We start from the raw sequence: 21,464 nt of genomic DNA, 5'->3' as shown, positions 1-21,464 counted from the left end.
TGACCAATGCTTATGAGGTTATGTCTTAAACCAAGGATAAAATAAAAATAAAAAATGTACTTCTTCTCCACCTTTTTTGTTAAAATATTGACTCTTCATTTGCCCATGACAGAGACTTTTCTATCAGTGCCTAACGTCACTTCATATTTTACACTTTCATCTAAATTGGAAAACATTTATATGTTCCCTATCATGTGGTTGTTGCATCGTGAATCTCAAAACCATATATCACTTCTTTTTTCTTGTGCTACACTACAAGCTAAAAACACGCTATCTTGGTTCTAATTTTCTTTTGTTAAATATTCACTTGGTTTGTTACTTATGTCATGTTTCTTCTTTCTACATTCATTTTCACATTGACCATACTTCTTACAATAATTACATTGAACTTAAGATTTGTCATACTTCTAACCTTGTGCTTGATTTTTTCTTGGGCCTTGACTTGGATTTTGATTTCTTCCGCTTCCACTTGAGATTGAAGGGATACTTCTTCCACCTCTATGTTTGCTTCTTCCTCCTCCTCTACCTCTACCTATACCTTCACTAAATGAAACTTGTGTCTTGAATGAATTCTCCAATGAGGATTTCGTTGCTCTATTCAGTCTATTTTCATGAGAACTTAGTGATGCACAAATCTCATCCAGTAAAAATTGTCAGAGATCCTTTGTCTCTTCTATGGTGACAACAATGGCATCAAACCTTGCTCCCACGCTTCTCAACAATTTCTCAACTATTCTCCTCTCATCAATGTCTCACCATCACACATTATTTGAGTAACTTAGTCCAGTTACATGTTTGAAATATGAGTGTACATTCTCAAACTCTTTCATACAAATTGTCCTGAAATCTCTCCTCAACATTTGTAGTTTTTTTGTCCTCACTTTTGTCATGCCTTGGTAGGTTGTCCTGAGGGTGTCCCATGCTTGCTTGGATTTTTTTGCTACTGCAATCCTTGGGAAAATACTTTCATGAAATGTTTGAAATATGTAAAACAAGGATTTTGAATCCTTATTTCCATTTTCCTCAACAAAGCTTTTTCTCCTTATGTGAAAGCATTGTATGCTCCTGTTCCGAATAGAACAAAGGCCTTCATTGTTATAGCCCAATATTCATAATTTTGGCCTTGAAACTAAGGTATTTGAGGATTATTCAAGATTTTTCTTGATGTTTTCATTGTTTACTATAAAAAAAAGGCTTTCTCGAAAATACCCTAAAAAGCAATCTTCCTTCAAAACAATTTTTAACTCTCAGTAAAAAAAGCTTGTTCTTCCACTAAAATAGTTTCACACGCTGTGATACCACGTGAAATATTTGGAGATGCATGACTCTTTCCCTCAATACTTCACTTGAGGCAATCAAATTGCAACTAAGGTGGAGTTAAAAACTCAAACAAATTTAACCTAGAGGAGAACAGAGTAAAAATTTTGGATCAACACAACTAAAGTTTTGATTATGATCCTAATCAATGAAATAAATTCACATGGAGGTTGCATCTCCTTCACCTAATTAAAATAAAAATTCTTAAATAAAAATTCTTATTGCAATTTACATTCACTAGGAGTTGCGGAGTCACTCTTTGTAAAACCTCGTAACAAATTGTTGTCATAAGCCCACCAAAATTTGCTCCACTATTTCCCCTATTGACCTCTCAGACTTACACCCTCTCAACTAAACTTAATACTTTTAGACATGTATATTCAAACATACATTTCAACACATTAATTCATGACATAATCAAAGTATTAAGACACAATATAGCCACTTGTACAAAATACATGATTTTCTAAACTTGTAGGTGTTGCGGAGTGTAAGTAACACTTGAGGAATAAATGTTTGACCATAAGTCTTCACCAACCCTTCATTAAATGTCCATTTCTTCCTAAATGGTTGATGCATGTTGCAGAATAGGGAATTAGTAGTCCTTCTCATAACTTCATTTAATTTGTCCTCTAGCCTGCAAACAAAATCTGCAACCTGCAAACAAAGCAAACAAAGTCTACTTGCTTGATTTACTTGTGTACCACAAGTATGGTGAACAAAATCTGCAACCTGCAAACAAAGCAAACAAAGTCTACTTGCTTGATTTACTTGTGTACCACAAGTATGGTGACTGTCAGTATATTTAACTCAATGCTTGAGATTAATTTTCGAACATGTTACGGTATGTTACATTTTTCTCCATCTGCAATAACCTCAATGAAAATCAGTTAAACTCAGTATGGCTACTGTCAGTAAATTTAACGCAATGCTTGAGATTAATTTTCGAACATGTTACGGTCTGTTACATTTTTCTCCACCTGCACTAACCTCAATGAAAATCAGTTAAACTCAGTATGGTTACTGTCAGTATATTTAACGCAATGCTTGAGATTAATTTTCGAACATGTTACGGTCTGTTACATTTTTCTCCACCTGGACTAACCTCAACGAAAATCAGTTAAACTCTCCATCTATTCCATTGTCATTGGCCAAGTCTGGTATTGATCCATGTATTTGCCCTAAATATACTTTGTTCTTGGCATGCTTTGACAAGATATCTAAAATAGCAATCATGAGGGTCATATGGCTTGGAGTAGACACTGTTTTAGGGTAATATGTTTCCATGTCTCTCAACATTTCAGAGTATTCTTTAGACCCCTTCTCTGGAACAAGGCGTCTGGTCTAGCTTGGAGTAGACACAATTTTATGGTAATATGTTTCCATGTAGCTCAACTTTTCATAGTATTATTCAACCCCTTCTCTGAAACAAGGCGTCTGCTAACGGTGGGTTGATTGGGCATATATCCTCCATAGCAATACTCACCAAAGTTGATAGCTCCATGGTGAGTCAATGCAATCCAAATAGTAGTGGTAACTACTTCAAAAACTTCATATTGTTTCTCCATTTTGTACCATCTGCTCGGATCGTCCTTCAGATCTCCATGCCCAATGTTTACAATCTCATCCCATCAGGTTTGCAATTCTTTATTGCTTTTGATAGATGAATCATTGTTGTAATACGAAGGTAAGAAGTCTAAAACCCATTCTTTCAAAGCAAATGATATTTCCAGACTACATCATATGGATAGTCGTCGATCACAAGCCTCAGGCCATTCCCACTTGCAACATCGTATCTATAATTATAGAGTGAATCATGCAAGTATATTAAGATTTAATAAAAACTAGGGTTTTCGGTATTCGATTCTGACCTTTTAATAAAATCGGCACACAAACCTTTATCATTAAATATCCATTCTTTATAGATCGTAGATGACATCTCAGTGGCATATTTTCCCGGAGTAAATCGTCTTTGAACAATCTCCCCAACATTCACTAAGACCTGAAAGGCAGCTTGATTGATGTCCATTATATCGAGAAAATGAGGTATCAATAATTTTTACAATGGATTCATTCTACTAAGTTGTATGTGAGTACCTATAATAAAAGGCTCCATAACTGCATGAGTTCTTAGATTGAAAAGAAAAAGGGAAAAGACAACACAATTTTTGTGTACAATTAGATGTTCAGATGGACTAGGGTGTATATAAGAAATATTCGTCAGCAAGGTTTACTAATGATTGATTAATTGATGGTAACCAGAATCATTTAGAAGGGCATGAGATCCTTCCATCTCCCATACCGTCCCTTCTTATCTTCCCTCTTCAGCAGGAGTTTAGACATTTCTAACAAGTTTGTGACCAGCAGTGGGAGGTAAACAAATCTAGATGGTGACGTGTTTCAACTCTCCATCATTGGTGAGGAAGAAGAGTGCATGAGTGGAATATTTTCAATCTCATCTGATAGCATATCAATGCATTCAACATGGAGAATTTATGCATCATAATATTGTAGAATGAAGAGCCTCTTTCACGCAATAGCCTGCATCAGATTGATTGATTTCAAACATAGAAACTAATTTCATTAACTTCTACTAACATATTTGAAAGAATAAGAAAGGCCCAGCAAACCTACGCCACAGAGAGACCATGGAGGCAGTTTTGGAAATGTCGGTGGGTTATTGAACTTTCCTGGTGGCAATAGATATTCAGGTCCAATTTGCTAAATGGAGGAAATGTCTGTCAAAAGTAGTAAAAATATAATCAATGAAATTCTTAATGAGAGGATTTGGGAAAAAAATTCCTCCATTGATATCATTATCTTTGACCCATTTCAAACTGGAATTATGTCCTATACGTTTCAAAAAGTGTACAAGTTATAAAGTTCTTATGCAGAGCGGGAAGATAGGAGAGAGGATGCTCTACATTTTTGGATTTAAATTTGCAATTCTTTAGGCATAAGTTAAAATTTCCTAGTCTTTTTAGTAGGTTGTTTTAATGTGAGTCCCACCACATGTTACCTGGTTAGTTTTGTTAGTTTTTCCATAATTTTAGTTTAAATTATTCAAAGATAATTACATAGCCCGTTGCAAAATGTTAAAACACTTTCTGGCGAAGGAAACCCCAAGAGGGAGTCTTTTGTGCATCGACAAGGCCTAACTCCGTCTTTTAGTTTCTCAGTTTATAAATTTAGTTCCGAAAATCCCTTAGCGCAAAACTAGCCGAAATTTATTTCAAGTTTCAATTGCTCAGTTGAGCAAAGCTATTCTCAATTTTTGATTTTGATAGTTTCTTACATAAAGTTCATAAAGGGGGAGGGTTAATTAGGCATTAATGGACTTACATCTAAACATTGAATCATCCTCAGATTCAAACCAGTGAGCACCTGTCGCGCAAATTCTCAGCTGTCTTCCATGCGTATTCATTAGCTATGGAAAACAATATTGATTTCACGAATCGATTTACTATAAAATATCTACATCTTACTTTAGGGTTACATTGAGTGTAAAACATAAATGCAACTTTATCTCCCGAGATTTGGGGACGTGCAAATTTTATCAACGCATTATCTTCGACAACTTCCAGCATTCTTTCTGCAATATGAAGATAACTCTTTTGTTGATGAAGATGCTTATGGGAGTTATATGGACTTTTAAATCCCCGAATGTACAAGTTTTCAACTTGTGCCAACGTTTCAAATGTGGTTTCAAATAGGTCAGTGATCATAGGTGAAATCATGTTGTTGAATGCCATGATGGTATGGGATGCACAATACGAGAAGTCCGCATGAGGAAACCTTCTCTCCGGGGGGATGAAGTTCCTGTTTGGAAAACTGAGTCGACTTTCAAATTTAGGATCTCGATGCCAAATTTTTATTGTTATCCGCATGGAAACCTCTGTTAGTTTGACAACGAACTTCAACGGTAGTTTAGTTTTTAGTTATGTACAGTTTTCTTTGTAATGAATAGTTTTGGTTATGTAACGGTAAATACATGAATATATGGAATGTCATGTAGAGGATATTGATCATCGAATAAAACAGATTCACATATTCAGTTTATATTTCTTGGTTTTTGGTCTTCTCTCATTCTGTTTCTTGTTGTTCCTTCTTTCTTCCTCTGCTCTTAATTCAAGAAGTGGTATCAGAGCCAGACAAAACTCCTGTGATCAAACCCTTGCCGTGATTTAATCCCTGAGGACGGCAGAGTGGCTGTGCGTTGAATCCCTGCTCCTGTGGACGGCTGAAGATTCATTCTCCTGCGAAGTGTTGAGGCTGCTGGGTTTCCTGAGACAGCTTCACGGAGTCGTGGAGTCGTGTTGAGGCTGCTGGATGTTGACCTGTGGACGGCGTGGACGGCAGCTTGAAGAATACGCTGGGATAGCATTACCCTGTGGACGGCGTTGCAGCAAGAAGCTTGAATGGTGGACGACGTTGCAGTATTGAATCCGGAAGGTGTTCCCTGTGGACAGCGTTGCCCTGTGGACGGCCCTGTGGACGGTAGCAGAAGGTGTTCCCTGTGGACGGTAGAAGAAGGGCAGCATCCCTGAGGACGGCAGTTGGCTGGTGCCCAGCATTGCTAACGTTGAAGATAGGCCTGTGTTGTCCAAACGTTGAGGCCTGTGGACTGCGTGGAATCCGGGTATCGTTTTTTTTAAGCAGACATTTTTTAAAAAAAAAAGAAGGGTTTTTTGCAAAGTTTTTTTTAAAAAGATAGCAGATTGCAGTTTTTTAAAAAGGCAGCAGAGGTTGTTCAGCAATTTTTTAAAAGACAGCAGAAATTCAGTTTTTTAAGATAGCAGCAGAGATTGGAAAGGGTGTTGTAGTTGTTTTTTTTGAAGAACAAGCACGAAAAACAAAAGGGTTTGCAAGGGGAAAGTTATTTTTTTTCCTAGGAAGGAGGGAAAATGGCCAAGATGTCGAATGCAAGATTCGAGGTGGAGAAATTCACCGGAAAGAGCAATTTTTCTCTTTGGAAACTGAAGGTCAAGGATCTGCTTGTGCAACAAGGGTTGCACAAGGCATTGGATGGGGTTACTAAGAAACCCACAACAATGACTACTACAGAGTGGGAGGACTTGGATGCCCGTGCTCTCAGTACCATCTGGCTATGTCTAGCGGATGAAGTTCTCTTCAACATCTTTGAAGAAACTACGACGTGAGGTTTGTGGGAAAAAATTGAAAACCTTTATATGACAAAATCATTAACCAACAGAATTTATCTGAAACGACAATTATACAGTCTTCGAATGAAAGAAGGTTCAAGCGTTGCAGAACACTTGAATGTTTTTAATACACTAATTTGTCAATTAACAGATATGGAAGTGAAAATACAGGAAGAAGATAAAGCCATAACCTTGCTGTGTTCTCTGCCTGAATCATGGGATCACTTCGTAACCTCAATCAGCTTCAGCTCTGCTGATTCTTTGAAGTTTGAATCAGTCGTGGAAGCTCTTCTGTCTGAAGAGGTACGAAGGAAATCCATCACTGATACAACTGCATCAGAAGCCATGGTTGCTAGAGGACGCTCAAAGGAAAGAGGAGACAAACCAAGGGGAACTTCCAGGTCGAAATTGAAGGGCAAAAAGTGTAAGGCAAAATGTTGGAGCTGCGGTAAAGTTGGACACTTGAGGAAGGACTGTTGGAAATGGAAGGAATCTGAAAACCTGAAGAACGAAGCGAATCAGGTTGATTCAGGTATTGTAGACGAAGTTTTATCTGCTAAAGATTTGTGTACAATAGATGAAACTTCACCTGAATGTAATGTCTCTCAGAGTTTTGATAGCTGGCTGTTAGACTCTGGTGCTTCGCATCATATGTGCCCAGATAGAAACTGGTTTACATCGTATGAAAATGTAAACGGTAGTTTTGTGTTTATGGGTAACAATATGTAATGTCAGACTGTTGGGATGGGAGATATCAGGATTAAAATGTATGATAACACAGTTAGGACATTAACTAGTGTTAGACATGTACCTGATTTGAAGAAAAATTTAATCTCTTTGGGAGTGTTGGATTCAGATGGTTATAAGTTTACAGGTCAGGATGGCGTCTTGAAGGTCTTCAAAGGTGCCCTTGTGGTTATGAAGGCAGAGAAGGTTGGGAATCTTTACAGGTTAAAAGGAAGTACTCAGGTCGGTGAAGCAGCGGTTGCGTCAGAAAAGGAAGAAGCAGGTACTCGTCTGTGGCATCAACATTTGGGTCATATGAGCGAGAAAGGTCTTCACATACTGATGAAACGTAAATCTCTTCCCGGTCTGAAATCCTTGAATTTAGATTTCTGTAAACATTGTGTGTATGGGAAACAGTGTAAATAGAGATTTAAAGTTGGCAATCATAATAGTAAAGATGTTTTAGACTACATTCATTCTGATCTGTGGGGGCCTTCCCCTGTTATGTCATATGGAGGTGCATTATATTTTTTAACATTCATTGATGATTATTCTCGTAAAGTTTGGGTCTATCTGCTAAAAAGGAAAGCTGATGTATTCAATGTGTTTAAACAATTTAAAGTAATGGTAGAGAAAAGAACAGGCAAATCTATTAAATGTCTAAGAACTGACAATGGTGGTGAGTTCACTTCTGTTGAATTTGAACAATACTGTAAGGATGAGGGCATTGTTAGACACAAAACTGTTGTTTATACTCCTCAGCAAAATGGTGTTGCTGAGCGTATGAATCGGACTCTTATGGAAAGAGCCAGAAGCATGATCAGCAATGCTAACTTGCAAAAGGAGTTGTGGGTGGAAGTAGTATCTACTGCTTATTATTTAGTTAACAGATCACCCTCAGTAGCAATTGATTGTAAAATTCCTGAAGAAGTCTGGACAGGTCAGTCTTGTGACTATTCTCACTTGAGGATATTTGGCTGTGATGCTTATTCTCTGATTCCGAAAAATCAGTGTTCAAAGTTAGATCCAAAGTCGAAATATTATGTCTTTGTTGGGTATGACTATGCAGTGAAAGGATATAGGTTGTGGGATCCTACATTGCGGAAGATAGTTATTAGTAGAGATGTAACATTTGATGAATCATCTTTGTTAAAATCAAATGTTGAAAGAATTGAACAGGAACAGGTATCGTCGAGTCAACGAGTTCAGTTGGAGGCCAGACCTTTCGGTGGCAGTCGAAAGGAAGGAGAGACTTCTGGAGACAAAGGTGTTGAAGACACAAAGGAAGCCGTTGAAGCTTCTGAACCAGAGCAAGTTTCTGAACCAGTTCAGCAACCAGTCGCTCTGAGAAGATCAACAAGGGAAAGGAAAACTCCAAAAAGGTATGAAGATTCTGCTTCATCTTTTGCTTTGGTTACTGAAGATGGGGAACCGTCGTGTTATCAGGAAGCGATAGATGATACAGATAGCGAAAAATGGAAAAAGGCTATGGAAGAAGAAATGGACTCCTTAGCCAAGAACACTACCTCGGATCTTGTAGAGCTTCCTGAAGGGAGAAGTGTTGTTGGGTGTAAATGGGTCTTCAAGCTGAAACGGAAAGTTGATGGTAGTATCGAAAGATATAAGGCGAGACTGGTAGAAAAAGGGTATTCTCAGGTCGAAGGTATAGACTTTCATGAGATTTTTTCTCCAGTTGTAAAACTTGTTTCTATACGTACTGTGTTGGCACTAACTGCGTTGCTTAATCTTGAGTTAGAACAGTTAGATGTTAAAAGAGCTTTTCTACATGGTGATTTGAACGAAGAGATATATATGGAACAACCAGAAGGTTTTGTACGAGGTCGTAGCAGAAGATTAGTTTGCAAGCTCAGGAAATCATTTTATGGTCTGAGGCAGTCTCCTAGACAATGGTACAAGAAGTTTGATTCCTTCATGGTGAGCCAGAACTTTATAAGAAGTGAGTATGATCATTGTGTGTACTTCAAAAGTTTCAATGGCATATTCATTATCTTAGCTTTGTATGTTGATGATATGCTTATTGCAAGCAAAAGCATGGAAGAGATCAACAGGTTAAAGGCTGAACTCTCTAGGGCGTTTGATATGAAGGATCTTGGAGCAGCAAAACATATCTTGGTCGTGGAGATACACAGAGACAGAAAAAATGGTAAGCTTTGGTTATCACAGCAGAAGTACGTGGAGAAGGTACTTGAAAAGTTCTCTATGAATAATGTGAAACCTGTTAATGTTCCCCTAGCTTCTCATTTTAAGCTTTCTTCTGCTTTGAGTCCTAGAGCTGATGAAGAAAAGAAGTATATGTCTCATGTACCATATGCAAATGCGGTAGGCAACTTAATGTATGCGATGGTATCTACAAGACCTGACATTTCACATGCAGTTGGAGTTGTCAGCAGATTCATGGCAAATCCAGGTAAAGAACATTGGCAAGCAGTGAAATGGGTGCTTCGATATCTAAGAGGCACAAGAGATCATTGCATCGTCTTTGATGGTAGTGAAGGATCAGTCTGCGGATATGTAGATGCTGACTATGCAGGTGATTTGGACAAAAGAAGATCTACTACAGGTTACGTCTTTACTCTTGCAGGTGGAGCAATTAGTTGGATCTCAAAGCTTCAAGACACGGTTGCATTGTCCACTACCGAAGCTGAATATATAGCTGCTTCAGATGCCAGTAAAGAAGCGATCTGGTTAAAGGGTTTGCTCGATGAAATCGGAAGGACGCGGGAGAAAGTGAGTGTACTTTGTGACAGTCAAAGTGCTATTCACTTGGCCACAAACCCTACCTATCATAGCAGAACCAAGCACATTGATGTGAGATATCATTTTCTGAGACATGTAATCGATGGTGGAAAAGTAGCTCTTAAAAAGGTCCACACATGAGAAAATTGTGCAGACATATTCACAAAGCCAGTTACAGTAGAGAAGTTGTGGTGGTATTTAGCTTCTCTTGGCTTGCAGGAAAGATGATGAATGGGAAAGTTGTTGTCAAGGTGGAGTTTGTTAGTTTGACAACGAACTTCAACCGTAGTTTAGTTTTTAGTTATGTACAGTTTTCTTTGTAACGAATAGTTTTGGTTATGTAACGGTAAATACATGAATATATCGAATGTCATGTAGAGGATATTGATCATCGAATAAAACAGATTCATATTCAGTTTATTTTTCTTGGTCTTTGGTCTTCTCTCATTCTGTTTCTTTCTGTTCCTTCTTTATTCCTCTGCTCTTAATTCAAGAACCTCATCATGTTAGCTGGAACCTTGACAGCTAAGTATTTTCCTTCAACTAAGATGAAAGATTCAGCGGATAATGGAAGCCTTTAGAATATGGTAGACCTATTTCATAATGAAATATTTTCCTAATCGATGACACGCTTCAAAGAAATTCTGGGTATCACTCCAAATGGAACTTTAGAGACTGAAAGGGGTATATACTATACTTATTTCGGTTGGTGGACACTGAGTCCTTTATTTTCTGGGATATGGGAATTCCTTAGATCTGCCAAGCACTTCTCTCTGCAACTCTAGATTGTTGTCAGGGTTCCCAATATCATTGTAAATGTCATAATCATATATCCGATCAAATGGATTCCTCCCTCTCGTTCCATCTCCTTATAGCTCCATCATATCTTGTTCTCTAAGCTTTTTCAGACCGGCTGGCGTTGATTCGGGAAGGTATCTCTGAATACAAGACTCACTCAAGATTGTCATTTTATATCATCTTATACGGTATTGTCATTAAAGTATTACTTAAGATAAAAAACTATTTATTGAATCAGTATTGTACCAAACTATATACATTGTTGGAGACACTTGGAGGTATGAAAGGGTAATATCCATGAGTTTCACTTAAAACACAGTTTACCATGGCCAGGGATATCAAGAATTAGGGATTTCAGATAAAACTCTCGTGAATGCATATTCTATATCTAGACTGTTCCAGGAAATACGAAAGTATAATTCCACGTGAACGTCATTTCGTAGTGTGTGTGGCCAGCAATGGGGCCATCGAAGGGTTACTAGTGTAATAAGATGCTTCAACAACATTTTTTACCATTCCACTTTCTACCATGCATAACATTAGAAACTAAGGTAGCTCTTTACGCATAAAATGCCACGGAATTGTCTAAACAAAACCGATGGAGGAAATTAAAATAAATCAACTAATGATTTACCTCGATCAACCTAGTCACTGCTGACCAGCTAAAAATACACTCTATTGCCCATCAACTCAAATACATCATCAACCAGCGTTGCAGCGTAATCCGTAAAGTTGAAAAGAGATATATTGTGAAATATCATTTCACCGTTAATTGTTTGTTCTGTTCCCTTTTCAGGAGAGTTGCCTTTCGCAAAAATATTCCTTATGTTGAAGGTAAAGCTTCTACACTAGGATATTCTCTGCTTCAAAACTATTTCTTTAAAATTGTAGGATTGCACGTGGATAGTCCATGAAATATTACTAGGGAAACCATGTAAAGTGCTAAATCCAGCTTGTTTTAATAGAGTTTCTCTCCCAAAGATCTTAGAGTTGACATGGGAATATTGATTAGGTTAGAAATTGCAATTACTGCTGCAGGTTAGAGTTGGCGAAAAGACTCAGTTGAGTGTTGAGGCTCGAGAGTGGAGTTTTGAGTCAAGTGAAGTGATGGATGATGAGTTAAGTGTAGTCTATATTTAAAGTGTGAGTTAACTGAGTTAAGTGTGTGTATGTGAATATTTTTTAGACGAGTTTCTAGTAAAAAAAATGTTTAAATATCCTTTATCGAATTTATTGTAATAATTAAGTTTTGTGTGATCAATTAAAAAGCTACAAATAGTATGTTTTATGTCCCTTTCCAATAAATTGGTATGGGAGTGAGGTTACAACGAGCTAGGTCAGCGATAATCCATAAGAGAGAAATAAATTTTCTCTCTTGTTTGAGTTAGAACGCACATTACAGTGGTAATTCGGGGCGTTATAACACTCGTGGGCTTAGCGAAAATCCACGTTAAGAATCACAACACGTGTTTTGCAAGCATGCTAATTTCCTTTGAATTTGGTAGCGTTAGAGGACTAACGCTGGACTTCACCAACGTGAAGAACATTAGCACGCAATCGTATTTACTCCACGACGCATTAATACCATAGTTACCAAGTTCGGCCGTACTGCAGAAAAAAATTTGAAAATTCGCCGGTTCGATTTGATTTGCGAATTAATACGTCAATTCGAGTTCTGTACGGTGTATTAGATATTAGGTTCACAATTATAAGTTCATGGATTAACGGATTAAGACCAGTGCAGATTTTTATGCATTCATGAATCATAAGCATATTGAATGGTATTTAATAACAATATGTTTCTCCCATGTGAGACATAATGGCATAGAGCTATAATAGTTGCCTATTATAGGCCTGAACTTGCACTTAATTCTAGATAGGTATAGTTTAAATGAAGTTTTAATAGCAAAGCTTGCTTCCAAAGCGTTCTTCATAGAGGAGCACTTGTATTTATGGTAATCTACTAATCCTCCAAACAATGAAGATCGCTACAAAACTCATAATTAAGCTCTCTCTTCTTTATCACCGTTGGTAAGATGCAGAGAAGGCTGGAGTTATTGGAATCATATGACCCTGGGGTGCTCTTTCTGCTGCAGTAGCTAAAGGTAGCGTCCAACACTCCATCTGGGCTGCCAAGGAATAGGAATATTGATGGTGCTGCTCTTTCTTTTCAAACCCAAAGAGAAACTGCCGAAGGATGACCAGTGCAGATTTTTAATCGCAACAAGATTTTTAGCTTTCCATTTATGGTTCAAAAACTTTTCGGATCTATGAAATGGCAAATATTATGGTTAAGATCTCGTTTTATGCAATAAGAATTTTACAGGGAATTCCTCAACAACTTAGTAATTAGAGATTTAGATTTCCATACACAGTTAGAAATTTGATTATTTTAATTTTAGTTTGATTTTGATATTTTATTATACATTATTTACAAATTATTTTACCACATAATATGGTATAATGGAAAATAAATTACTATTACAAAAATCTAAATTTTTTATTCAATAATCAATTTAACTAAAAATAAATCAATATTATCATTGACATTAAATAATATAAATAGCTCTTATACATATTGAGAGACGAGTTAGTAATTTTTATATAATTACAACTAAAAGAAATATAACTTCTATTTTAACAAGAATTATGAAATAATGAATTGGTTGCGAATTGGTACCTCTTTTATAAAAAGAAAAAATCTAATTTCTATATCGTGTTAAATGAATAACTCTTATAGAAAAAAAAGAAGATAAATCAATATTATAAAAAATTATAAAACATATAAAATAGTAAGCTTCCAAATCTACAATTTTTATAAAAAAAAATAGAAAAACAGTAACTTCTATATTACAAAAAATTATAAAATGGAAAAATTCATTACTATAAAAGATATAAAATGGTAAGCTTCCAAATTGACAACTTTTATAAAAAATAAAATAGAAAAACAGTAACTTCCATATTATAGAAAATTATAAAATAGAAAAATTCAATTTACAATGGATAAGACATAAAAAATAGAAAAAAAAAGATAAATCCAATATTAAAAAAAGAATATTAAGTATTTGTAAGACGTATAATCTCGAATTTTTTCCGTATTGAATTTTATAGTGTCGAATTTTTTCCGTATCGAATCGAATTCGAATTCGAATTTGGTAACTATGATTAATACACCGAAAATGCAAGGTCAACATTCTTTGATTTACGGTGACATGGCTTTTTAATCGTAACGTTTATTAAAAGGGAGTATTACCAAAAAAAAAAAAAACAAAATACTTTCATTAAAAGTCCTTTCTTTATAAAGAATTTGGAAACTTTATGAAAGGACATTTTCTGAAAAGTATTTTTTTAATAAAAAAAAAAAAAAAAGTTAAAACTTGGGGTTTTAGTAGAAAGAGGAAATTTTACGGTTTTTTAAATATGTTTTTTTATTGGGAAGAGAATTTAAGGTTTTGTAAATTCTTTTAAGTCTACAAAATTATTTGAATTTTTTTGTAACTAGCACATATTGGTGAATATTGTGTCTTACAAGGCACATATTGAAAATCATATATTTTTTGGGAGTGATATGGAAGATAACCTCATGCAATTAGGAAAGAAACTATAAGACAAATGAAAGATCAAAGACATGGGTCACAAAGCGCCACTGAATCATATTAAGAATAGAAATAAAAAAGAAGAGGCAAATATCATTGCGATGTTCAGAGAGGTTCAGGGTGCAGCCGAGGAACTGAGAAGTCTGGAAAAAGACAAAGAATAAATCAAGGGTGATTGGTGTAGCTTTGATCGGCTACCACCTCCTATGTTTACAAGTAAATATTTTGGTGATTGGGTTATGAGGATGTTAACTTTTCTTTGAATTAAATATTTAATTGAGTACGAGTCTAATAAACCATATGATGAAGTATGCGATGTTTTAGCATTGAATTTTATAAAACAATCATTGGATGAGAAATATATGTCTAAGATAGAAAAAGTTGTTATTTCCAAGGAAGTGTGGAAAATATTGGAAGAAGAATTTGGCAGAAAGGAAAGTGACATGCAACAGCGGATTATGTCACAAGCAAAGAAGTCAATGGCATATCTAAGAGATACAAGCAAAACTCTGAGAGAAAAGAAGACCTTGGATAATTCCACTCGAAAGTGGATGATGGTTATCAATAACATAAAATTGAAACCCATTATGCAAGCATGCATATGGATGAAGAGGATGCAATAAATATTGCAAAGAGAGACGTTGAAGCCTTTGTATGTTAAGCATAGCAAGAACATATAAATGCTCAAGGACTCCATTGTAACTTAGATGGCGCAGATGATGGAAAATCCCACTGTGATGAGACATATGTGGATGGTGAATGCTAAGTGAGATGCGAATTGGTGAATCCAGTCGTAGCTGATGGATTTGGTGAAGTTGAAATTGTCAATGAGCACTTGCAAGCTCAGATATCCCACCATAGTGTAGATGAAAATTATATTGATGTTATGTGTGTTTTGTTTAATGAAACAAAGATGGATTGTGAAAATATGGTAAGCGCCATGTTTGATGAAGAAGTGTAGTTTGAAGTTGTCTTTGTAACAACAATATATGAAGCAGTTGGAAATAATTATGAAGCAATATGTAATCTAGCAACAATTGATAATCAAGAATAGGATAAAGTGATTGAAGAGTTTTTGATGAGAATATTCACTAACTACATAATAGTGGAGGATAGTTTCAGTGCATTTGAAAAGAAGGAAGACGAGGAAGATGTAGAGAAGGAAGGTCTCACTAAAGAGAATAATAATGATGTTTTTAACATTTTTTTTTGAATATGTAAGTGTTCAAAACAACATAGAAGCAAAAGTTGGAAACAAATTCCTTAATAATTTTCATGCAAATTTTGAAGCTCATTGAAGAATGGATTCAGAAACCAATTGAACAAATTGACAAGAGCCTTAAAATAGTAGCTAGAATAAGAGAATTGAATGAAATGGTGAATATTGATCTTGAATGTGTAGATTATAGGAAAAAAGAAGCAGTGCCTCATGATGAATGTGAAAAGAATTATATGAGAGACAAAGATGAATGCATTGAAACCATTTTTCACCAATGGAGTTAAGAAGAGATAAGATTATGCTATCAAGAAATATGGTAGAAAGAAAGTTAGGAATATAAAGCGCAAGAAGCAAAGCAAAGAAGACGATCTGAAGATGCAATGTTCTAGCAACATTTCATGATTGAATGAATATTGGAAGAGGAAGGTGTAGCAGACAAAATCAGATTATGTTTCAACACAAATTCAAGAAAAGTGAAAGAAAAATTGCAGCGACAGTAAGTAAAGGAATATGGAACCTACAACAAGAACCCGCAAGATAGAGTGAAGTAATTTCAAGGATTCAAAATTTGGAGGAAGAGAAAAAGAAAATACAAAATTGTGAAAGTCGTCATTGTAAGCCTAGCAAAACCAGCACATATGTTTGAGTGATAATTGAATCAATTCCTATTGTAAACCTAACAAGCATAGTTAAGTCATGTTTGATTATGTTCACACATATAGTCGTGATTAAAGAGGAGTGTTAGAAATTATAATAACTCCCGCATGAAAGAGTTAGCTAAAATTAGAGAGTCAGTTAATGGAGTGTTGATTGTTGAGTCTCTAGTGTTGAGGGTTTAGTCAAGTCTGGTGATGGATAAAGTTTTAAGTGCGGTGCATATCTATAGTGTGAGTTAATTAAGTTAAATGTGTGTGCATGACAAGATATTTAGGCGATTTGCTAGTCTAAAAGGTTTAAATACCCTTCACCAAGTTCATTGTAATAGTTAAGTTTTGTGTGATCAATAGAAAACCTGCAACTCGTGTGTATTTTGTGTAGTTTGTGTTTTGTCTCCTCTTTCTTTCCAATAGATTAGAGACAATACACCCATTTTTTCTATGATCTTATAACTCTTGACACCTCAATACAGAGTCTTGCCCAGCGTTTGGAATGTTGTGGGTTCTTCCAATTGGGACGGTTGCCTATTTGTAGATCATGTGGAGGCAATGGTGGAGTTAAGCAAATCAGTTTCTATTGATTACCAGGTTTCTTATTTGCCCAGAAAATCTCGAACTGGCCTCGCTTGTCGATGAGATAAGGGAGCTCCGTAAGATACTCATTTGTTTATCGACGTTATCTTGAAGCACGTTTGAAAGGGTAATAGTGGCACAGTAGGGGATTGGAAGTCAGACATCCATTTTTTATAATATCGACCACCTTAGTTAGTCGAAGTGGAATCTTCAGAACGTTCTACTATGTGCGAAGGACGAGAAGTGAATCATAAAATAATAATATGATTTACCTAATTGGCAGATTCTGCAATCTTCGTAACCCGCCATTCGAAACATAAAGACAGATTTTGCAATCTTCGAAATTTCCATTTAAAACATAAAGATTCGCATGCCACGGTTGGCAGAACAAATATTTATAAACCTTTGTATTCAAATTTGCTACCGAGTTCAGAAGTTAGATAATTAGGCATATATTATCGGTATTTGGACAGTTGATAACGATCCAGCCCAGTTCAATCCCCTGCTATGGGAACGCATTGATGTCATGTGTAACATCCTTTCTATTTTTTAATTGCGATCCGCCTTAGCAGCGCCCTCTCGAAGTCACTTTCAAATCACTTTCACAGGGAATTAAAATCCTACCACTTTTTGCCATCGACATGACAAAAGCTATGCGTCATGCGTGTCACTGTATGTGATGATTCATAACAGTTATACATCATAAATGCACGCCATTCCTATTTTGAAAACATTCGTTTGTACATTAGTTCAGATGAAAGATTTTAAAGTTAATTATGTTTTCCTTAGTCGTAGAAATGATTCCTTTAGTAGCAAAACCATGTTTATTTATATAATTTATATGAATTCAATAAATTAAATGATTTTTTGCGTATTGTCATTTGGTCAAGTCAAGCGCAGAAGAAAGCGTTTGGATTTGTAGTAATGGAAAGTGATTGGAAGTGCATCTATGGGGAAATCTGAACTGCTTTTGTTTTATGCACAAGATTATTTAACGAGCAAAAGGCTTGTTATCAAATTTGGCTTGAATTCCTGTGCGTTTTTCAGAAAATTTGTGCTATTATTGTATTGTTATATTCTATAGGCATATATTAACCAAGTTAATAAATATTAAGTATATCTTTAAAATCACATTAATAATTGTTAAGTATATCTTATTAAATGAATATTTAATAACTATGTAAATGTAAACAACCATATTATTATATATTTATGGTTTTTGTAATAGTATTATATTAGATATTAATATAATTTTATGTTATTATATAATATAATATTATATTATATTATATAAATAGTTATATTTCAAACTATAATATAATTAACTTATAGAATAATAATACCATTTTATTATTATTAATAATATTTATTTGTTTATATATATATATATATATATTATAGGGCTCATAATATTAAGGATTAATGAATCCAATAGACTAATAATATTATAAAGGATTAATAAATCCAAGGGTTTATTAATATTACGAATTGAAGGTTCTTAAACCTCGGAAATTATTAGTAAACGGTAGTATTAAAATTATAAGTCCAAATATTTGTAAACTTTAATATTAATAACATAAAACCTAAGATTAATGTATCAAACTAATTCATCAGGTCCCTCTTTTATGCTGATGTGGGATTCGAATAGTGCTTGGATATATTCATTCCATTCCTGGTGCCATCAAGGAGGAAGGTCGATATGCTATGCTGATTTCCAAGCTTGTGAAAATATATTCGAATTTTGTTGGTCTACAATGTGCGAGAAAACCTTGATCTCATTCGCATGTAGATATGTGATGAGGTCTCTAGATAGTAAGTGTCTTCCTCCACAGCCAATCGATGGATCCAACCCGATCCTACCCAGGGATCCATCATTAATTCGCCACACTAGATTGTCTCTTATATGGGGGAGGGAGTGGAGCATTGCCTTCCATACAGATGAACTTCCCATCGACGGCCATGTGGGAAGATGAGCCCAGTCCAGCATGTTTTGTGGACAGATATATTTATGGTATGAGATGTGAGTCCATAGATTCCGACTAGTCAACAAGGTCGAGCCCATTTTAGCACATAAGGCTTGGGCGAAGAGGGGGAGATCTTTCAGTCCCCATCCTCCCCATTTCTTTGGCAATGCAATTTATTTTTCCAGCTGATCCATGCAAATAATATTTTATCCTGATTCTCGTTCCAGAGGTATCTGTTGCATAATTGTTTCAGTCAAGATAGAATATTCCTGGGAATCCAAGCAAGTGGCATCCAGTAAATCGATGTAGCTTCTAGGACCGATTTGATAAGCACCAACCTGCCCACCCTGGATAAATATCTATGACTCTAGATGTATAGATTCTTCTCCAGTTTTGTAACCAGCTAGACCCAATCTGCAATTCTATCGCAAGTAGGTTTAATCCAATAACCCAGATATTTGAGACCTCTATCCAAGGGGTGGACACTGTAGGGAAAGACCTGGTGAGCAAATTGAGATTCATGAACAGAGGTACGAGTAAAGGTTATGGTGGATTTGGTTTGGTTGGGAAGCATCCCAGTAGCTGACGAGAAGAGGAGGAGGATCTTGGAAAAAGATCTGGAATCTCGAATGCCGCCATCAAGCAATATAAGCACATCGTCCACAAATGGGAGATGTGTGAGGAAGCAGTCCTCTGTGATCTTGAGTCCACATATATCTCCATCCCTTTTGGCTGATGCAATCAAACGACTTAGACCCTCCATGACAATTAGAAATACAAGTGGGGATAGACGGCAGCCCTACCTAAGCCCCCTTTGAGAGTGAAAGAAGTGAGAGGTCGAGCCATTGATGAGGACACTAAAGGAGGGTGTGGTAATGCAAGCCATAATCGAAGTGATGTAATTGTGAGGGAAGCCCAAATGAATTAGCAGCATCTTAATATAAAGCCAGTTGACCCGGTCAAAAGCTTTGGATAGGTCAATCTTGAGAATGATGTTTTTTAGATGCTTGGTCCAAATGGAGTGGATGGCTTCCTGTGTTGATCCAATGGCTTCATGGATCTGTCTGGATTCGAGGAAGGCAAATTGTTGAGGAGCAATATGCCTGGAGAGGATCAGCCTGAGTCGATTTGCGATTATCTTAGAAATAATCTTATATAGGCAGTTGCATAAGGAAATAGGCCTATAATCATCAAAAGAGGATAGGGAATCAGACTTTGGGATGAGGGCGATGAAGGTCGAATTGATGGCATGGTATAGGGAACCCAAAGTTCTGCTCTCATCCACCACTTTCAATAGGTCCTGCCCCAGAAGCTCATAAAATGCCAGATAGAATTCAATGGTCCAGCCATCCGATCCAGAACCATTTTAATGTGCCTTCAAGTTCACTGGAGTTGACTGGTGCAAAGAGATCTTCTGCATCATCCCCATTAACAAACCTTGGAGAGTGTCCCGCCACATTTATAATATCAGGAAGATTTTCTTTTCGAGGACATTTGTAAAGGTTCCTGAAATGTGAAGTGCCAAGGTGGGCTAGCTTGTTGAAGGTATCTACATATCCTCCCTCAGGCATAGGAAGATTCCAAATGGTGTTTGATACCTATCGTCCCTTGGCATAGTTTTGAAAGAAAATACTATTCATTAATATATTATATTTTAATTGAATATAATACAATAAAATTAGGATTAGTTATTATTTTTAATTTTTTATTATTATATTTCGTTATAATATAAATAATTCAAATATCATCAAATATAGCCGTTATTAAGTTTATATATATATATATATATATATATATATATATATATATATATATATATATATATATATATATATATATATATATAAAATAAAATTTTATTAAACATTTCCCTTTCTATCCCTCAGTCAAACATAGCTATTATATTTTAGCTGTTAGGTTGACCTGTCTCCCTATTTAACCTTCTTCCTAGATCTGTTTCTTCATCATGTCTTGAAGATGAACCACACTTGTTGGTTCGAAACGCGTTGACCAAAATCTTCAATGTGATTTCTTTCAAAAAATTCTTTATACATTATGATATGGATCACAAAAGCTTGAATTCGAATAATATTATACTCTGAAGGGATTATAAACCCTAAGATTAATATTATAAACTCTAAGATTATAATCATTAATATATTATTATACATATTAAGTATTAATATTATAAACTCAAGGGATTAATAAACCCATGGGACTAATAATATTATAAACACAAGGAACTAATAAACCTACTGAATTAATATTATAAGCCCTATGGTTATAAACCTTAAAATTATAGTGTAAACTATTATAAACAAGAATAATAAACCCTAGTGTCCTCAATTTCATAATATGATATGAATAAATTACAATGCAATGTATCATTTTAACAATGATTTTCACACTACTTGTCACATTAAAAATCTTAATATTATAAGAATTGTGTGTATATGTGTGTGTGCGTGTGTGTATGGGGTTTATAATATTAAGGGTTAATAAACCAATGGACTAATAATATTATAAGCTCAAGGGATTAATAAACACATTAGATTAATATTATAAACCCAAAGGTTTATTCATATTATAAACTCAAGTGATTAATAATCAACCCTAGGATTAATATTATAAACTCTACAATTAATATATCAAACCTAAGATTCATAATATAAACCCTAAAATATTATTATATAGAT

The 21,464-nt window shown here is 35.4% G+C and overlaps 1 pseudogene; it reads right to left on the bottom strand.

The window, feature by feature from the left end:
• Window positions 1–2,370: 2,370 nt before the first annotated feature.
• On the bottom strand, window positions 2,371–19,531 carry LOC149187851 (linoleate 9S-lipoxygenase A-like; annotated as a pseudogene).
• Between the last annotated feature and the right edge of the window lie 1,933 nt (window positions 19,532–21,464).

Source organism: Pinus tabuliformis, chromosome 3_1 (genome assembly GCF_031772625.1).
Source record: "Pinus tabuliformis cultivar Carrire ecotype Pingquan chromosome 3_1, CPIR1, whole genome shotgun sequence".
Lineage (NCBI taxonomy): Eukaryota > Viridiplantae > Streptophyta > Pinopsida > Pinales > Pinaceae > Pinus > Pinus tabuliformis.
This window is presented reverse-complemented; position numbering and strand designations above follow the sequence as displayed.